At 47.2% G+C, this 18,419-nt stretch overlaps 1 long non-coding RNA gene across 1 annotated transcript; it reads right to left on the bottom strand.

Moving 5' to 3' along the window:
• Positions 1 to 8,807: 8,807 nt before the first annotated feature.
• Positions 8,808 to 12,778, bottom strand: LOC113956107. Its single transcript, XR_003530748.1, has 4 exons — positions 12,517 to 12,778; positions 11,429 to 11,547; positions 9,408 to 10,461; positions 8,808 to 9,115 (listed from the first exon to the last, which is right to left on the bottom strand). It is a non-coding gene; the product is annotated as an uncharacterized LOC113956107 (long non-coding RNA).
• Between the last annotated feature and the right edge of the window lie 5,641 nt (positions 12,779 to 18,419).

The raw sequence follows: 18,419 nt of genomic DNA, 5'->3' as shown, positions 1-18,419 counted from the left end.
CCCCCCCCCCCCCGCCCCCGGCCAGTCACCACCACTGCCCTGCCCGGCGACCCCGAGCGCCTCAGGCCCGGCCCGGGCAGCGCCTCGCTCTGCGCAGGCGCCGCTTCCAAGCCCGCCCCGAGCGCCGGGCCCTGCCTCGCAGTCGCCACCTGGCGGACACGGCCGGGGGCGCCCCCCCGCCCGCGCCCCCCCCCCCCCGCCCCCAAAGACCTCAAGGACTCCCGGAGCACAGATTGGCAAAAATAAACGTCCTGAAAGACCGACGTTGGTTTTCGGAAGTCTTTCCTTCATTTTTAAGAACGATAAAGGGCCCAATCAACAATAAACGTTATTTCATCCCTTTGCTAATAATAACCCTGCAGCTCGCCATCCTTTCTGCACTGACAGCAGACAGCTTGGATGCCCCAATGGAAACATCAGACAGTTCTCTCCAACGTTTCTTAAAACCTCCTTAATCTTTCCCATGGTAAAACCCACCCTTTTCATTTGATCGAGAAAAACCAAACCAAACCAAACCAAAGAAACCCCACCATCTGACACGGGTCACAAGTTACAGAAGAGACTCCAAGCCACAGGAGGAAAGCTAACGAACAGGTGAAGTTTCAAGGAAATCCCACGTCTTCCAACATCCTGCTCATGTTGCCTATGCTGCCCCCTGGATATGACCCACTCTCAGGCATCTGCCCAGCAGCAGACACCACCGCTGCCCTCTCAAACAGCAGCACTTCAGCCACGAGCCACCACTGTTCCAAGAACCACAGCTGTAGATTGCTGTGCCCATCAGTGCTCCCAGCAGTCAGTTTACACTTCAACACTTCACTAAGTCTGCAGGAGGGCTTGCAGGACCTGAAGCACTTGCAGGACCTGTGTGGCACTCACTTGGTGTCTGTGGAAACCATTCTGCTACTACGGAATGTTTTCTCCTAGGAAACACACCCATTACACAAGTTACACATCTGACCAAAAGGCAGCAAGTGGCCTCCAATCCCACCAATTGTCTTCTTGCTGCCACCACATCCTTAGCCTTAGAAGGCAGGGGAAGTCTATAGCTGTTGAAGCAGTTCCTGGGAACGCCATAAAACACCCTTTCTTTGGACTGCCCAACGGCAAGTGCTGAGGGCACCCCCCAGCTCCTGCCCAAACATCCTGTCCTGTCCCCATCGATGCCAGGAGCCCGCAGCCTTGGAAAACACACGTGCCCGGGCTGCAGCTCCCAAGGGATGACGCAGCTATTCAAGCGCACGCCCGCGGGCAGGGGAGCACTTACCTGGGGGGCCGCCGGCCCCTCCAACTCTCCCGCCCGCGGCAGCGCGGCCCCTGAGCCCCGCTCCCCCCGCTGCCATGCCCCGCCACAAGGAACGGACGGACAGGACCCGGCAGTGCCGGGACGCCGGGCACCGGCAGCAGCGGGTGCCGGTTCTCCCCGCCAGACCCCGGGGCGGGGGGGGAGGGATTCCCTCCACCTGGCGCAGCCTCGGAGAGGTGGTGGCTCTCTGGGAGCACACCTGGAAGCAATGCCGCCTGCCCTCCGAGTGGAGGACAGCACACCTGCCGTGACTCCACTCTTGATTCAAAGAAATCTGTGCCAGTCTTGTTCTGCCTGGCCCTGGATCAGCTCTGCCTGCGCTACCAGTCCTGTGTCTTGGCACACCAACCAAATCAGACAATACTCTTCCCACAGAGGGAAAATCCTGTGTGGAAATTCATCCTGTGTTTGCACTCTCCCTGTGCTGAACAGTCAGTAAATATGCAGTAGAATATTTATATATGTTTTTACATATATGTATATATAAAATAGAGAGAGAGAATATCAGCTGGAGATGTTTTATGAGCTGGAGCTGGTTTTAAATGTGTTTTCCCTCTCCTTTCCACCCTCCTGGATCTGCCTTTTCATGGTATTTTTCCTTGTAGCCCATATTAAGACTGTCAGGAATATTGTCCCTCTGTCACCTGTTCCTCCTGCCCTGCACCCACTGGTGTGTCAGCCAAGCAGAAATGTTTCCAGCTTCAGGTGCCTTAGAAAAGAAAAAAGATGGAACTTAGTGAAGCCACGACTGGAAACACAGTGTCCTCTATAAAACAGCCCATAGAACAAAAATTAATAAAATGTGTAGTCCCTGTTTCTTCTTAATGTGTCCATGTGTCTTCTTAATTCAACATAATGCAAGCAACATGATGAGAATTCCTTGTTCTTTAGGGAAGTTGGAAAGTAAAGTAGCAAGTGTCCAATCTTGCAAAAAGAAAGAAAAAACAAACAAACAAACAAAAAACACATACAAAAAAAAGAAGATACACACAGTATTTTCTTGGAATATCCCTGTAAATGACACTTCAGCATTCCCACCCTGGGGCAAAACATGCCCTTTGCTCAATATGCAGGAGCCAGACCTATTTTCCATGAGTATCTAAGATATGAAAGGCCAGAGAATGATCCATTAGAGGAGCAGTTTCATGTCTCACTGGCTGAGTGCTTTGGGCTTCGCTATGCACTGAATACAAATCAGCTCAAAGCAGAATTTCAAAGGGTCTCTTTAGGGTGTCAGAGTCCTTCCTTATCAGATCCCCTGCTGGGCTGCAGGTCCTGAGTTATCACAATGTGGTTCATCCTAGCCTTGGTTTGATAAGAGTTGTGTTTAAATATCAAATCTGAGCCCAGACAGGAAGTTTTCTGGATTTCCAAGAGTTGAAAAACTTGCCTTGGATTTTCCAAAGAGCACCTCTCAGGCTGGAAAATCAAGATAAGAGAGAGCAGAGGAATGGCCAGCAGGCTTGGGCTCCTAATTACAACCCTGTAATCCACATATCCATAGCCTGAGGCTCCAGCAGTCACAGCCAGGGAGGAGGAAGGAGCCTGAGCAGCACAGAGGTTTTTTGATGTGCGTTATACTCAGGATTTCATGTGGGTCAGATAGTTACCAGGCACTGATGGACTGGTTGGTTTAAAGCACTCAACACATCTCAATATCTACTCAAAATCTCCTGCAGCCTGTTCCTTCCTGATCCATGGCCTTAAGCACCAAGCTCAGGAGTAGAATTTCTTCTGTGATTGCTGTTTACCTCCTGTTTTCTATTAAACAAGAAAAAGCATCCAAATGAACAAGGGTAAAAAAAAAGCCCAAACCCATAAAAAGCACATTATAAGCGTTGCTAATCCTGGCCAAATTGCTACAAACCTTCCAGAAGTAGCCAAAACTAAATCCAAGCTCTGAAAGGAGGATAAAATTGTTTGTTTAACCAGCTATTGATCCAGTCTCCTCAAACTAATTAAACTATTCATCCCGCTTCTGGCAGCACGAGACAAAAGAGAAATCATATCTAGATTAAACGGGAGTGGTAAATGGACCCATCCCCATCCTAGTCCTTAGGAGGGGTTGGAATTGCATCCATCTCCCTATACTCTCCCTTCCTGCTTCCTTGAGTGATTCCCATCCCAGTTCCTCAGCTCCAGCTCTGCTGAGCAGCACATCACTGTGAGCTTTCATTCCCTTTGTAGCCAACTCCATTTTTTGCATAATTTATGCCTTAAACATCCCTAAAAGCAGACAAGACGGTTCTGGTTTGTAATGTTTCCGGTGGAACATGACAGGGAGAAGCAGGGAAGGAATTCTGACAGGCTTTCACCCACTGCAGGTGCTTGCTGACACAAAGGCAGCAGATCTGGGTCTTCTGGAGGACACCCTTGTCCCCAGCACAGCACCACCAGCCTGCCATTCCTGGGATTTCTGTCCCACCATGGTGCCCAAACCTCTGGGCTGATGATCCAGCAGAGACCAAGGGGGGAGCTGCAGCTACAGCGAATAGAATCATGGAACTGTTAAGGTTGCAAAAGATCTCTGAGATCCCCAGACCCAACCATCAACAACACCTCCACGATGATCACCACTAAAACATGACCTCAAGTGCCACATCCACACGTTTTCTGAGCACTTCCAGGGATGGGGAATCCACCCCTGCCCTGGGTAGCTGTGCCAGGGCTGGCCAGCCCTTTCCATGATGGAATTTTTCCCCAATATCCAACCTGACCCTCCTCTGGCACAGCTTGAGGCCATTCCCTCTCATCTTGCCCCTTGTTCCCTGGGAGCAGAGCCTGTCCCTCCCTCCCCCAGCTCCCCTCCCGTCAGAGAGTTGCAGAGCCAGAAGGTCCCCCCTGAGCCTCCTTTTCTCCAGGCTGAGCCCCCCCAGCTCCCTCAGCTGCTCCTGCTGCTCCAGCCCCTTCCCAGCTCCGTTCCCTTCTCTGGACTCGATCCCAGAGCTCCTGAACACTGTGGAGTGTCTCCAAACCTGGTCACTGTTTGCAGGGTGCGTCTGGAGCACACAGAACAACCCCACAGGTCCACTGAAACCTTCATACACTCACCTACTTCTCAGTGGTGTGGATACAAGTCCATTTGTCCTGAAATTGTCTCCTTCTCTCCCCAAACTAGTTTGGACCGAGATTGTTGAGACTGGGATCAATTGGAAGAACTGAGCAAAGCAAATCCTGCAGCTCAAAGCTAGGTTTGCAGCTGGAAATGTGGGACTGTTAAACACATCCATCCCTGGGCCTGCTGGAGAACAATTCCCTGCTTGACATACAGAGAGGCTGCCAGTGATAATTGTTTAATAAAACCTTCAGGTGAACACACTGCTCAGGGAAGGTCCAGCTGCTCACATGGAGTGTTAAACCCAGGTGACTGATTTTTAGAGCAGGGACCTTGATCATTCCTCAACCACCTCAAAACAGTGAATTCCTGGAAGGCTCATTCTGGTATTTTCAGATTCCTGGATTCCTTTTGTACCTATGCCCATTCTCTGAGGGCTTCAGGGCTCTTCCTAAAAATCGTTCAGCAACAACAAGAAGTCATGTTTCCAGCTCTGTGCAAGGAAAGTGACACCTCATCCTTCTCTTATGGGAATCAAAGATAATGAATTATTATGACAAATGTGCTCCTTGATGTCTAAATCAGTTGTACATGTGGTGCAAAACCCCCTGGGGCACCAGCCCTGGGGCTCTGTAGTGCTGGCACCAGACTTACAGGACAATATTATTTTGGTTTAGGTTTGTGAAAACATTTTTGAACTTTATCTAAATAGGAAATAATTTAACATTCAATATTTTGACATCTCTGTGAGCACCTATAACTCCTCTGACTGGAGAGACACCTCAAACAACATGTCAGTGCCAGAGAAGCTTCTTCTGTAAACACAGACCCTCAGCAGTTCTGGTCCAGCTTGTCCACCTTAGAAAATCCAGCTCCAAGACAGAACAGTGCCCACCTGACAGGCAGCCACACAGCTGCCAATTTTAGTCCATAAAAATCACTCTCTCCTGGAAACTCTGTGGCAACAGCTTCGAGCAGCCACTTAACCTTGGCAGCGCCCTGGGATATTCTATTTTTGGAATCTTAAAACATGACCCCCAGCACATCTAAGTCCTTTTTCATCCACAGAATCCAGAGCATCTCACAGATTTATCATCACCATCACTGTGTTTTTCAGCAGAGAGGGGCGTATTTGTTGCACAAAGACTCTGCATTAATTCCTGGATTAGAACTGAAGGAGGTGACCCAGCAGCACCCACCCAACTGCCCGTTCTCCGGGGGCTTCAGGGCTCCTCTTAAAAATTGTTCAGCAGCAACAAGAGGTCAAGTTTGCAGCTCTGTCAAGCGACACCCAGATAAATGAACTGTTCAAAATCATTCCAGAAATCAGTCTCAGTGCTGGGAGCAGAATATACTTTGTCCATTCTCCCACTGTTTATTTTCCTCCCTGACCCTTGTGACTCCTCCACAGCTCCTACAAACAGCCTGTCTGTCCTCTGTCTTCACATCCTCCCAATTTTTCCTTCCTTGCCATGTCCTCCCAGTTTGCCCTTAAGGTAATCTGAGCAATCTGAGCAATCTGAGCCACCTTTCCAAGTCAAATTTTCAAACACTCTTGTTGTCTCTCTGACTTATCACTCTGGCACTGAGGCAACAGAGTTGAATGTAAATGCTGACTCCAAATTCTCTGCTATTTAGAGGGATGGAGACTTGGAGCATCCTGTGATCCCTCCAGTCTCTCTCCAGACATCCCCAGGCAGGAACAGGCTGCCTTCCCCCAGGAATGGCTCCTCCACCTGCATCCAGTGTGTTCCCTCTGTCCTGACACAGGTCCTGTGTTACCAAGGGCTGGAGCCTTTGGTGCAGTCCAAGATCCAGGATTAAAGAGCACCATTTCCCCTCTGCTTCACCTTGCAGAAGCTGCTGGCAGTGGGCCAAATCGACAGAGAATTCCTAACAGGGCCATATCCTTCTTATAATTCCAGCAAAGACCACTGGGGTCCATATTCCCAATGGAGAAAGCAAGAGAAATTCTGCATGGTCTTGCTTAGAACTAGGCAGGACATGTGGGATGTTTTCCTCTGCTCAGTTGTTTGTTGGATGAAATACTGACGCCTTCCTACAGGACAAAATTCCTCCTGAAATTCTGCCAAGGATCCTGGACTGACAACACTGAACCTTGGAGGAATTTCCACATCCAAATGGTCCAACACTAGAAAAGTCTGTTAATGGTGAAATGATGAAATATCTGCCCAGAGAAGCTGTGGCTGCCCCATCCCTGGAAGTGTCCAAGGCCAGGTTGGACAGGGCTTGGAGCAACCTGGGCTAGTGGAAGGTGTCCCTGCACATGGCAGGGGTGGGATGAGACGAGCTTTAAGGGTCCCTTCCCACCCAAACCATCCCATGATACAACATAAAAATTAAATGGAGCTGCTGGAGAGAGTCCAGAGGAGGCCATGGAGATGCTTCGAGGGCTGGAGCCGCTTTGCTCTGGAGCCAGGCTGGGAGAGCTGGGAGTGTTCACCGGGAGCAGAGAAGGCTCCAGGGAGACCTGAGAGCCCCTTCCAGGGCCTAAATGGGCTCCAGGAGAGCTGAAGAGGGACTGGGGACAAGGGATGAAGGGACAGGACAAGGGGGAATGGCTTCCCACTGCCCTCTGGGCAGGGTTAGATGGGATATTGGGAAGGAATTCCTGGCTGGGAGGGTGGGGAGGCCCTGGCACAGGCTGCCCAGAGAAGTTGTGGCTGCCCCAGCCCTGGAAATGTTCCAGGCCAGGTTGGAGGGGCTTGGAGCAACCTGGGCTAGTGGAAGGTGTCCCTGCCCATGGCAGGGGTGGAACTGGATGATCCTTCGAGTCCGTTTCAACCCAAACCATTCTTTGTTCCTTGAGGCAAAAACTTCTCTGTCACCATGGAGCAGGAGCAGCAGCAGCCCAAGGCTGTTCAGTGGCTGACTCAAAGACCTGGGAGGTCTTTTCCAACCTAAATGATTGCAGGATTCTGAGGCAAATGACCATCTCTGGGTTGGTGACACATCTTGTCACCTTGATGTGTCCTTGCACCCCCCCCGGGTGTGTGTGGGGCTCCTGGGGAGTGCAGCCCCCCTGCCAGACCTTACACTGAGCTGGAACAAGCCCTCACTTCCCCAGCCCCCCCCAGCATTCCTTTTCCTGCCACCATTAATCTTGTGGGATTGGGATTTCCAGCAGGACTGTGCCAGGATGAACCTGGCCTTCACATACATCTTCACACCAGCCTCAATCTCCTTCCACTGCCTCCAGGGCTGCTCATCCTTCTCCTCTGGGACTGCACCAGGACAGATTATCTTGAGGATAATCAGACTGTCAAGCAGGATCTAGTAAGTTCCTTTGATCTTATGTATCTTCTTGTTCCTTACTCCTTTGTAATTAGGAATTCAGTCCCATCAGAGCAGGAAAAAGACAGATGAGAGTTCAAGGATGATTCTGGCATTTTTTTAATGGCGTTCATGGCTGATGGCTAATTAGAACTCTTTAAGAGTTAAACATAAAGCTGGCAAACATTAAAGGAAGGAACCAGAAGGTGGTAGGAGAGACAAACAAGCACCACTGACACAAAACAGCTCAGACAACCAGAAATGGGGGACACATCCTGCACAAGGCAGTGACACAGGACAACTAATGACACAGGACAACTTTCAGAGGGCCATGGGTTGTGGGAGGAAAGTTTCCTTTCAGACTGGTATCCCAGGAATGCCATCAGTCTCAGAAGAACTGGACTGGAGTCTATAAACCAGGACACACATAAATCACCTGGATGTCTCACTGTCCAGGCTGGAGTTGGAGCACAGCTCTCAGGGCATCAGTGCCCATGAGTTTTCCGGGTCCCTCTGGAACAAGAAGAGAGGAAAGAAGGTATTTCCTGCTGTGCCAATCTTTTTCCTCCCATCATATGCAAACTCTAATGGAATGCAGCCACTTCTGGGAACACAGAGCTCAATTCAACTGCTTGTTGTTTTTTTTAATACGAGGGAGGGTAAAACACCTTCAGTTTGACTACACCAGACACCCAAACCAGCTCTATCAAACAGCTACAGAAAGGGAAAGGCCGCAATTTACCATCTCACCCCAACCCCAATTTTGAGCAGTACCAGGTGGCAAAGTGCCTTCTGGTTTATTGGCAAGTCACAAGAGAGCAGCTTCAACTTCAGCATCAGTGCCAGGCAATGATTCCTTCCGAATCCCATGCTCACAGCCTTGGAAAATTGCCTGGGTGTCCCAGCAGAATCAAAGGAGATAAAGACACAGTGATTCAAGTAATGAGGAATAACAAGGCCTGGAAAAGTCTGTCTGCTCCCAGAGGAACGTGCTGTTTGGGGTAATTAGTGCCTGTGACAGGGCAGGAGTAGCTGCTGCCACAGTGGGCATGAGGAGGTTACAAGGCAGGTTTGACACAGCTTAAAATTTCCCCTCCCAATATGGGAGTTTTGACTTGTGTTTTTAAATCAATTTTAGAGCTGAACCACCTCAGCAGTCCCACCTGGGTTCAGCTTTTCATTTCACCAGGGGTAAGGAGGATCTGAGCTGAGAATTTCTGGGATTAACCCACCCCAACCTTCTGCTCTGACAAAATTCACCTGCTCTTCTGTGTGAGAAAATATCCAATGCAGGGTGAGGGCAGATTGAATCCTCTGACAAGGAAAGTCATTATTCTAAGAAATTCCCTCCAAGCATCAATTAAAAAGGAATGATCTCAGACCAGATGTCCATTTTCATTGTCAGGGCAGTTTTGGAAGACCCACCTTCACCAGCAGTGTCTGGAGGATCCCTGTAGGACCTGGAAGCAGATGGATGTGGGAGAATGAAACAGTGCTGGCCCCAAAGAGCATTCCTGAACTTTATTTGTTACCAATGATAGTAGTATTACATTATATTATTATTATTATATTATATAATTATATATGTATTATATATAACTATATATGTATTATATATAATTATACGTGTATTATATATAATGGTATATATTGTATATAATTATAGGCATTATATATAATTATGTATGTAATATTATAAATAAATAAATAGATGTACAATTATATATATCAATATATAATTATATAACTCACCTAGAAACCTTAACCATGACAAAGCCACCCCTGGCACAGACAGCATCAAAACTTTCCTCGGACAGAAATTTGCTGCTCCAGAAGTGTTGTAACCTCATAAGTAAAGCATAAGAGAAGAACGAGAAATGATCTTTCAGGACCACACAGCAGCTCAGCAATAAGACTGGGATTCAAATCGGAGCTTTTCTGGCTCCCAGGCTGCAATTCCACCAGCCAGATGGAATTTTATGGAATTTTTCAGTGGTGTATTCTAAAGGTACATCTCCCAGCTTATGCTGGGGCATCACCCAGTAACTCTGAGCACATCCCGAATAAATGCCATCCCTGCCATGTTTGGGCAGTCTCAGAATCGTGGAATGGCTTGGGTTGGAATGGACTCGAAGGATCATCCAGTTCCACCCTTGCCATGGGCAGGGACACCTTCCACTAGCCCAGGTTGCTCCAAGCCCACCACGTTGGTTCTTGAGGGGTAGCCCTGGTGAAGCAGCACATGGGTTGGGGTTTGCTCCCCATCCCTTGGGAATGATGAGGCCACACAAATCCCACAGCTCCAACCATGGCCCTGGTGACACAGAGACAGGGACAACACCTGGGGCTGTCCCCTCTTCTTCGTGTAACCTCACAACAAGACCATGGCTCTCCCTGGTTTATCCTGGAGGCAGCAGGTGAAGCCTTGCTATTCCCAGCCACATTTATTTATTTCTTTCCTCCAGTCTCCATGAAAACAAGTTATGATATTCCCGCTGCTCTGGGAGGTCAGGCTGTGCTGGAGCTGCTGGGAGCCCGTGGCACAGAGCAGAACAAATGCCAAACTGAGAGAAGTGTAATTTCTCTGCAAAGAGCAAGGAAATAATTGGCAAGAGAGTTGAAAAGTACTAAAAGTGAGAGGCCCGACCTTAATACCACTTCAATTATTGAAGAAGATTGTCTTATCTTTGTGTTTGGATGGGTCTGATCAAACCTCACACCGCTGAGGGCATCTCGTCCCTGTGCACAGTCAGAGCTGACAGGTTGGATCCACTGGGGACCTTTGGATTGCTTTTTATCAGCCTTCCTGGAAAAGAGGACCAAGGAGAAAAAAAAACCAAACAAACTAGGTGCTCTGAGCTGAGCCTGATCCTACAGAAATCACGGCTGTCAGGGGAGTTCAGGCTTGGCTCTAAACAAATAAACACAGAAATACAGATAGTCCATGTGTGCCATGCGAGGCTGAGCTGGAGATGAGGATGGTTCTGCTGGGAACCAGAACCAGATCCTGGGATTAGGTCATAGAATCATTAAGTTTGGAAAAGACCTCTAAGATCATCGACCCAGCACCATCCCCATGTTCAGGACCATCACACTCCCCTGAGCTGTTTGAATTGTGAAGAATGTGAAATGTCCTCCCTTATTAATTTATCAATACCATTATTAATTCCATTAATAATCACAGGATGATGGAATGCTACCACAGGAATCCACTCTGCAAACTAGACAAATACGAAGTTAAAACCCATCTTTCGAACAAGGACTGTAGGTGTTGGAGGGAAACACTGGTGTGCCCCACCTCCAGTATTTTATGTTTCACTTCCAGGATGTCCATCAACCCCTCTCCAGGGGAGAATGGGTATGCAGGAGCTGATGGGAATGTCCCAATAGATCTTCTGTCTTTCCACCCACCTGATACACCTCATTTGTAACCTCAACCACAGTGATCTCCTAACCCAATTCCTTGGCACAGAGTGCACTATTCCTTGTGCACATCTTGGGCTGGAGTCCATCTCCATAGGGAATCCTGGGAGAAGTCTCCAGCACACTGTCACTATTTTTAAGAATCACAAACTCTGTTTTCACAGCCAAAAAGAACCTCTTGAATCATTTAATCTGATCTATAACAAAGATCATAAACCATATCCTTGACACAACCTCTTGTCTGAGCTCCAGCACAAAGTGTGGAGGGTGAACCCAACCAAAAACTGGTTCTAAGAAAGAATAAAAAATAGTAAATAATAATAATAAACAATAAATAATGAGAGCCATACCTCCAGTCTTGCTTCAGCTCAGATGAAGTTACTCATTGCTGAAGAGCAAAGAAGTTTTTTTGTGCCCAGACTGCCCTGAAGCCACTGATCCCCGTTTGCCAAAGTTCAGCTTCTGAAGCCTTTCAGTAGAAGAGGAAAAATCAACTTGATGACAGAATTTGCTGCTGTATTTAACAGAATAAACACGATCATGGTGGGTATCTTGAATATGTAATTGTTTTGCTGCAGCCAAGCCCTTCCCACTGCTCTGCCCTGCAAAGGCTTTTACACCTGTGCTCAGCAAACACTGGAATTCTCTCAGTGCAAAATGGTTCATGGTCTCAGAGCAGATGAGAAGCTCTGAATCTTTAATAACCAGGTATTCCAGAAGATAATATTTTTGGCAAGTGAAGTAAAGAGTTATTAAAAGTTTTCAGCTGTTTCAAAGTCAACATTGGTCCCCAGAAATTCCCAGAAGGTGCTGGAGAGCTTTCCCAGAGGCTGCCTGGGAGCCATGGGGTTTGTTTTCATTGAACCATAGAATCCCAGGATGGTTTGGGTGGTAAGGACCTTAAAATCATCCAGTCCCACCCCGTGCCATGGGCAGGGACACCTCCCACTAGCCCAGGTTGCTCCAACCTGGCCTTGGACACTTCCAGGGCTGGGGCAGCCACAGCTTCTCTGGGTAACCTGTGCCAAGGCCTCGGCACCCTCCCAGCCCAGAATTCCTTCCCAATATTCCATCTAACCCTGCCTTCCTTCAGCTTAAGGCCATTCCCCCTCATCCTATCCCTACACTATTTTATTTTCTTTTCTTTAATGAGGAAGAACACATCAGGCTTGCAGGTTCCACGTGCAAGTGGTTTGTTTCCTTGTTTTCTGGCCAAAAAAACAAGATGCCATTGCTGCAAATGTCTTGACTACAAGGAACTGCAAGTGAACTGTAACTCTCAAAGAGTTTGGGGACGGGTTTGTGCTGCATTTTGCACAGAAGATGCTGCAGCAAGTACGTTGTATCGTGTATGGGATCAAATGTATGTTCAAATGATATCATTCCCACAGGAAAGTCCTGCAGAGTTTAGTAAGGAATTTTAGTAAGGAATACAGACCTCCCGAGCAGTTGAAATGATGCTGCTGAGCCAGGTGAGATTTACACCAGCTTTGCACCTCCTCCATCTTGCACCAAGCTGTGCTACAGGACTGGGACAGAAGTATGCCCAAAGGCAGCACATCCATATGGATATATTCCCATATATCTGTATTGCCCTGGAGAAAAGAAAGAATAGAGGAAGAAATCAGCAGTAATTAGAGGTTTAATGTGTCTGAGCCTTGATTTAGTGTCAGTCACCAACCACAGGCAGCAGATGAATGAATTAAAATGGAGCCAATTTGTGGCTGGGTATTTATTAGCATGGAGATAATATTCCCCATTCATCATATCCAAGGCATGTTCCAAAGTGCTCCTGTGTCCTGAGTGCCCAGAGGCCCTGTAAATCCCCTTCTCTGGATCCTGCCCACAGTCAAACGCATCCATCTGCATGAAGACATTCCTTGTGATGGAAACAAAGATCCAAAGGAGTTATAAAAGTGAGAGGCTGCAGATGGAGACAGAAGGAATCCAACCCTTCCCTGATGTACAGCTGGGATTTACAACCTGCCCAGCACAGATTTGGGATTATGGGAATAAAATCCCAGCTGCCATTGAGAGAGATAATTTGAGAGCACCTAAAAATTCTTTATTCAGAGGGTGGGGAGGCCCTGGCACAGGTTGCCCAGAGAAGCTGTGGTTGCCTCAGCCCTGGAAATGTCCAAGACCGGGTTGGAGCAACCTGGGCTAGTGGAAGGTGTCCTTGCCCATGGCACGGGGTGGGACTGGATGATTTTAAGGTCCTTACCACCCAAACCGTCCTGGGATTCTGTGGTTCTACCAGAGACTCTTTAGCAGGGCAGAGAGGGAGAACCCCAAAACTATGGAGAAGGGCTTTTAGAGGCTCTAGAAAGGAAAAATTAAATGCAACAGTAAAAAGATTTGATTCCTCTCTTTATCCAGAAGAGAAGTAACCATGGAGGGTACCAGGTTTAGAGAGGTCTGAGGGACAGATCCCTCCCAGCTCACTCCTGGGAGCACTCTACGCTGGAAGAAGCCTTGTTTGTGCCATTTCAATTTAATTTTTAATTTCTACAGGGCTATCACTGTGCAAATAACAGGTTCTTACCATCAGCCACTGCACCGTGGAGAGGAGATAACACAGAGGCTCATGGCTCCACTGCACTCTTGGAAAGCACCTTGTTTTCTTCTGATTTTCTTCTCCAGCTTCCCAGAAATCTCATCAATTTTTGATTCAATAAACCCCTAAGCAAGGGGCTGAAATTTGTGATATAGGAAATTAAACATACACTTAAGCACTTTGATAAAACAAGACCTATAAAAATTAAACAGCAAATGAATATTTTCAGGGAGGTTTCTACTTTGCTAAAGTTTCAATGAGTTTTGACCTCTCATCCCACTTTCAGCATGGGAGACGCGTTATAAAATCTTACATCATTTCCAAGAAAAAATAACTTTTTACCTACTGATATGGTTTGAAGCTGGCTACCTGCCAAGTCTCCAAACCTTACCACAAGAAGTCCGTTCCCCCCCCCAACAAACCTCAGGGAGAAGAGGGAAAAAAACAACCAAGAAAACTGAAACGAGAGAGAGCTAAAGCCATATATATATATAAATATATTTACACTTATGTTACGGTTATATACAATTGAAATATATATACAATTTCACAAGTGAAAGGGAAGGGGGAAGGGAAAAGGAACAAAACAAAAATAAAAGATATATATATCTCGATTAGTAGCCCAATATCTAGCAACTAAAAGAAATTAGCAAAAGAACTATCTTACTACTCTCCTTGGGACAACCGAAAGTCACACTGTCACGATCGCCGGCAACCTCCGCCTCCCAAGGTCGACAAGGCCTCACCAGGCCTCGCTCCCCAACACGACAGACTTAACAGCAGGGAACCTGCACCTCCAAGCCGCCAGAAGGAAAGAGAGCGAAGGCCTCTCCTCCTTTCTTCTTATAGTCTGGCTTACGTAAAAATCGTAGGGAATACTGGGTGAATCTGGGCACTTCCTTGGCTACAAACTGGTCACCAAGGAAGGCCTAGACCAAACTACCACACCTACCTTTATTAAAGAAAAGAAATTCTTCTGGGTCCTAAGTGGCTGTCAGTATTAAATCAGTCAGGTTGTTCGGGATAAGAGCAGCTGTTAACTAAAAGCAAACAAAGGGAAAATAAAGCAACCCCCTGAGTAATGAGTTGAGCATCTCTCTATAATGATTATAAATCATTCATGTTGGTTAATTTATTAATTTATTTATGGGGCTTGGTATTCCTAAGGCACATCAAGTGTTGAGTTTTTGTTTATGGATTTCCACGATCTCTGACAGCACAGTCAGGTTTGATGATCCTTTTCTGAGGAAAATGGCAATTCCTGAGCTGTTCCAGTGGCCACAAAGACCCAGGAAGGGTGACAGACAATTAATCCAAATTTGACAAACAGATAAGCTTCAGGCTCTCAGAGTGAAATGAGGGAGAAGGGTAAACAGGAACATTTGAATTCAGGAACAATGGCGTGTAATTAATAAAAGTGCCACACAGCCCCAAACAACAAGGAGATGCTGAATCAGCACTTGAGCTTGCTGAGATTCCTGGACAAATTCTGGAGATAAAATACACTTAAAATAGCAGGGAATTGATAATCCATACAACTCTTTCTCCACAGTGCAGCATCTCCCCTTTTCTTCCAGCACACACTCCCAGGAGGACAGTTCAGGGGCAGTGCAGGGATCTCCAGGGATTCATTCGTGGGCACCTCTACCACCTCATTTTGAGCCTTTGGCCAAGCTGGGGCTCTGTGAAAATGTCCCTGCTCATGGCAAGGGGTTTGGAACCAGAGGGTCTTTAAGGTCCCTTCCATCCCCAAAGTTGGGATTCTATTAAAATCTTATTTTTCCTTTATTTTGGAGATGCAGAAATTCGTGTCCTTCTGTGCAAGGAGTCACAACACGGACATGCAATCATGAAAACACTGTATAAATGTAATGCAGACCTACAGAAATCTTACAAGAGGAATCAATTTTTCTAAAATTGACAGAGCACACATTGAAGAGACCTGACAGGTCTCATTTGAGACACTGGCACTGTCCTGCTCACCTTCTGCCATGCAGGGCCAACTTCAGGTCCACAATACTCATCCTACTTCTATTTTTATTAAAAATAGAATAATGTGAATATTGAATAATTCAAAATTCAGAAATATTAAAAAATGGGATTTACAGATTAATATTTCAAGGAAGGTTCATGGTTCTTCCTGGATTATTGTATTTTACTGACACACAAACAAGAATGAACCTCATGGGGATGAGGCTGTGGAGAGAAAAGACCACGACCTGATCTAGTGGAAGATGTAGTGGAATGAAATGAGCTTTAAGTTCCCTTCCAACCCGAACTGTTCTGGGGTTCCATGGAAAGCATCATCAGGGAATGCAGGAGCCAGTCAAGGTCTTCTCAAGATGAACAGCATTTTTATGGAGATTTCGTTCCCTACCTTTCTGCTCACTCTTTCAACAGGAAAGTCACAGTAACTTGACTTAAAATTAAATGAAGCTACTTCTATGCATAAAGTCAATCAACCACTTGATTAGTTTCCCAGTGAGCCTCTTTTTTGTGAGCTGGAAGGAGAGGAGGCATTAATGTTCATTTGTCTCAAAATTAATTTTTTTTTTTTTAAGGAAGGATTGATGCTTTGCTGCCTTTTCTCTGGGAAGAGCTCTGGAGTGTCTGTGTTGTCCTCTAAAAGAAGTGGAACGTTCACCAAAATCACACTGTGTTTTAAAAGGAGCATCTCATTTCTCAACTCAGAGCTGCTTGTTCTGTGGGCACACAGAACATGCTCCCACACCTCAGCACACCCTCTCAGGGATGGAGTGACAAAGTAACAAGAAGAGAAGCATGGAAGGGAAAATGGAGGAAGAAAATCCCTGTGAAGGTCTTGCTCCATATGGAAACCAGTTGTCTCCTGTGCTTTGAGAAGAGATGGCACATCTAGCACTTCGCAGCTCTTCCTTTCCTGAGTGACCCTGTTGTGATTAACATAACAGCCCACAGCTAAAAGCAGAACTGCCCTTCCTCAAACTCTCCATCTCCAGGACAGCAACGCCTGCTCATACTCCTCAGACCCTTAAAGCCTTGAGGACTTCACTCCTTACTGCTTTTCTAGTCGGGATCTCCTTGAGAAATAACAGCCCCCGGCAGCTCTCTGGGTATGGCTTTGGCTTTTGAAGGAGCAGGGGCAAAACCCCTAAAAACAGGGCTGGCCAAGGAGTTTTGCTGGAGCACAAGAGGCTATTGAACAGGCTGCGTTCTTGCCCTCTCCATATCTGTGTGGGGACACAGACATTTCATGACCCTGCCACCACCTCCTCACGAGATCAGATTATTTGCTCTGTCTTGGCTGGGCAGGTGAGGGAACAGTAGCCTTGGGACTGTTGGAGGGTAAAGTTCTTGAGGTCCAGACCTGTCCTAACCCTTGGCCAGGGTCCAGTGGCTCCTGAGGAACAAACATCTGAGGGGCTGCAGGGCTGTAGTTGTGTCTCTCCACAGGGACAAGGAGGCAAACACTGCTCTGAACACATTTCCCTCCCAGGGTCTCTGTGGCTCTGGCAAGGTGACAGTGGGGACAGGGCAATGGGACACTTCAGTAGTTGTGTCTGTGCTCAGAGCTGAGGGCTGGGTGTGTTAATCCTGCTCTCAGAGGCAGAGGAATCAGGGTTTTTTAGAACCTCTGTGACAGTTCATCTCCAGTGCTTTCACCAGAGCAAAGTGAAAAAAACACCGATTTTCTCTGTCAGGCTGTGCCAGAGGGGCAGCAGCAGCATTTTTACATCCATGGCTGCCTGAGAGGAGAAACCTGTAATTGCAAACGAAATCCCAAGTTGCCTCTCCTCTCCCTGCTTTTTTAGAGCACACTGGAAGTTCTGCAACAAGTATGTCTGGGAAAAGTTCAGCACATCTTTGGTGTCATGCCTTGTGCCAGCTGAAGGTCACAGACAGAGCTGCCCTATCCCTCTGTGATCCATGATCCATGTGGAGGCAGAGGTGGGTGGGCAGAGGCTGCTGCAGGTGGCTGGGTCATTTTCCTGAGAAGATCTGATGATATTAAAGAAGATCTGACAATATTAAGGAGATTTAGGAACTACTTGTCATGGTGGCAGATCAGAAGTGGTTTCACTTCACTCTTGAATCCTGACAGAAAAAATCGTGGGAGTGGGATATCAGAATGGGAGGAGGAAACAGGGGGAGAAAGCTAATTCCAACACTGGACTCGTTATCCCAGCTGTGATCAGGCATCTCACCTACCACGCAGTGCCTGATAAACACTGATATTCTGTCATTAACATCCTGCAGCCTTCCATCTATAAAAGCTCCTTATCTCTCCTTTAGAGCCAGGAGAACCCTCTCCAGGGCAGTATCTCCCCCTTGATCTCCATCTGCTTTCATTCCTTTCCTTGCTTCCATGCTCAAACAGGAATCAAACCGAGCCAGTTTTGTGCAAACCCCTCCTGATATCCCTGCTAAGGTGATCTGGGATCCTAATGGCACATCCTAAACTTAGATTCAAAGGCAGAAAATCACTAATGGGCTCCTGTGAGCAGTGGAGACTCTGCTTTTTGAGGCTTTAAAGCTTCCTGCCATGGATTGAGCCAGCTTGGACTTCTGCCATGGAAAAGCTGTCAATCATCCCAGTCAGTGCCCTCTCTAAATTCCATGAGCTGCTTGACTCAACCAGTGAGGTCAGGAAAAGGCAACCAGTGGTTTGGATCTGTGGTGTCACTGGGAAAGAGGTGGGACCTACGTGCTCTCAGCACTAGCTGGCTTTTCCCCCAACTCTTCACCTCTGTTTGAAAGGAAATGGAGCAACAAAGGGAGATTCAGCAAGGAAAGGTCCAGCCAAA

Source organism: Corapipo altera, unplaced genomic scaffold (assembly GCF_003945725.1).
Source record: "Corapipo altera isolate COAL_440 unplaced genomic scaffold, ASM394572v1 326, whole genome shotgun sequence".
NCBI lineage: Eukaryota > Metazoa > Chordata > Aves > Passeriformes > Pipridae > Corapipo > Corapipo altera.
Note: the sequence above shows the minus strand (reverse complement) of the source record. Positions and strands in the feature narration are given on the sequence as shown.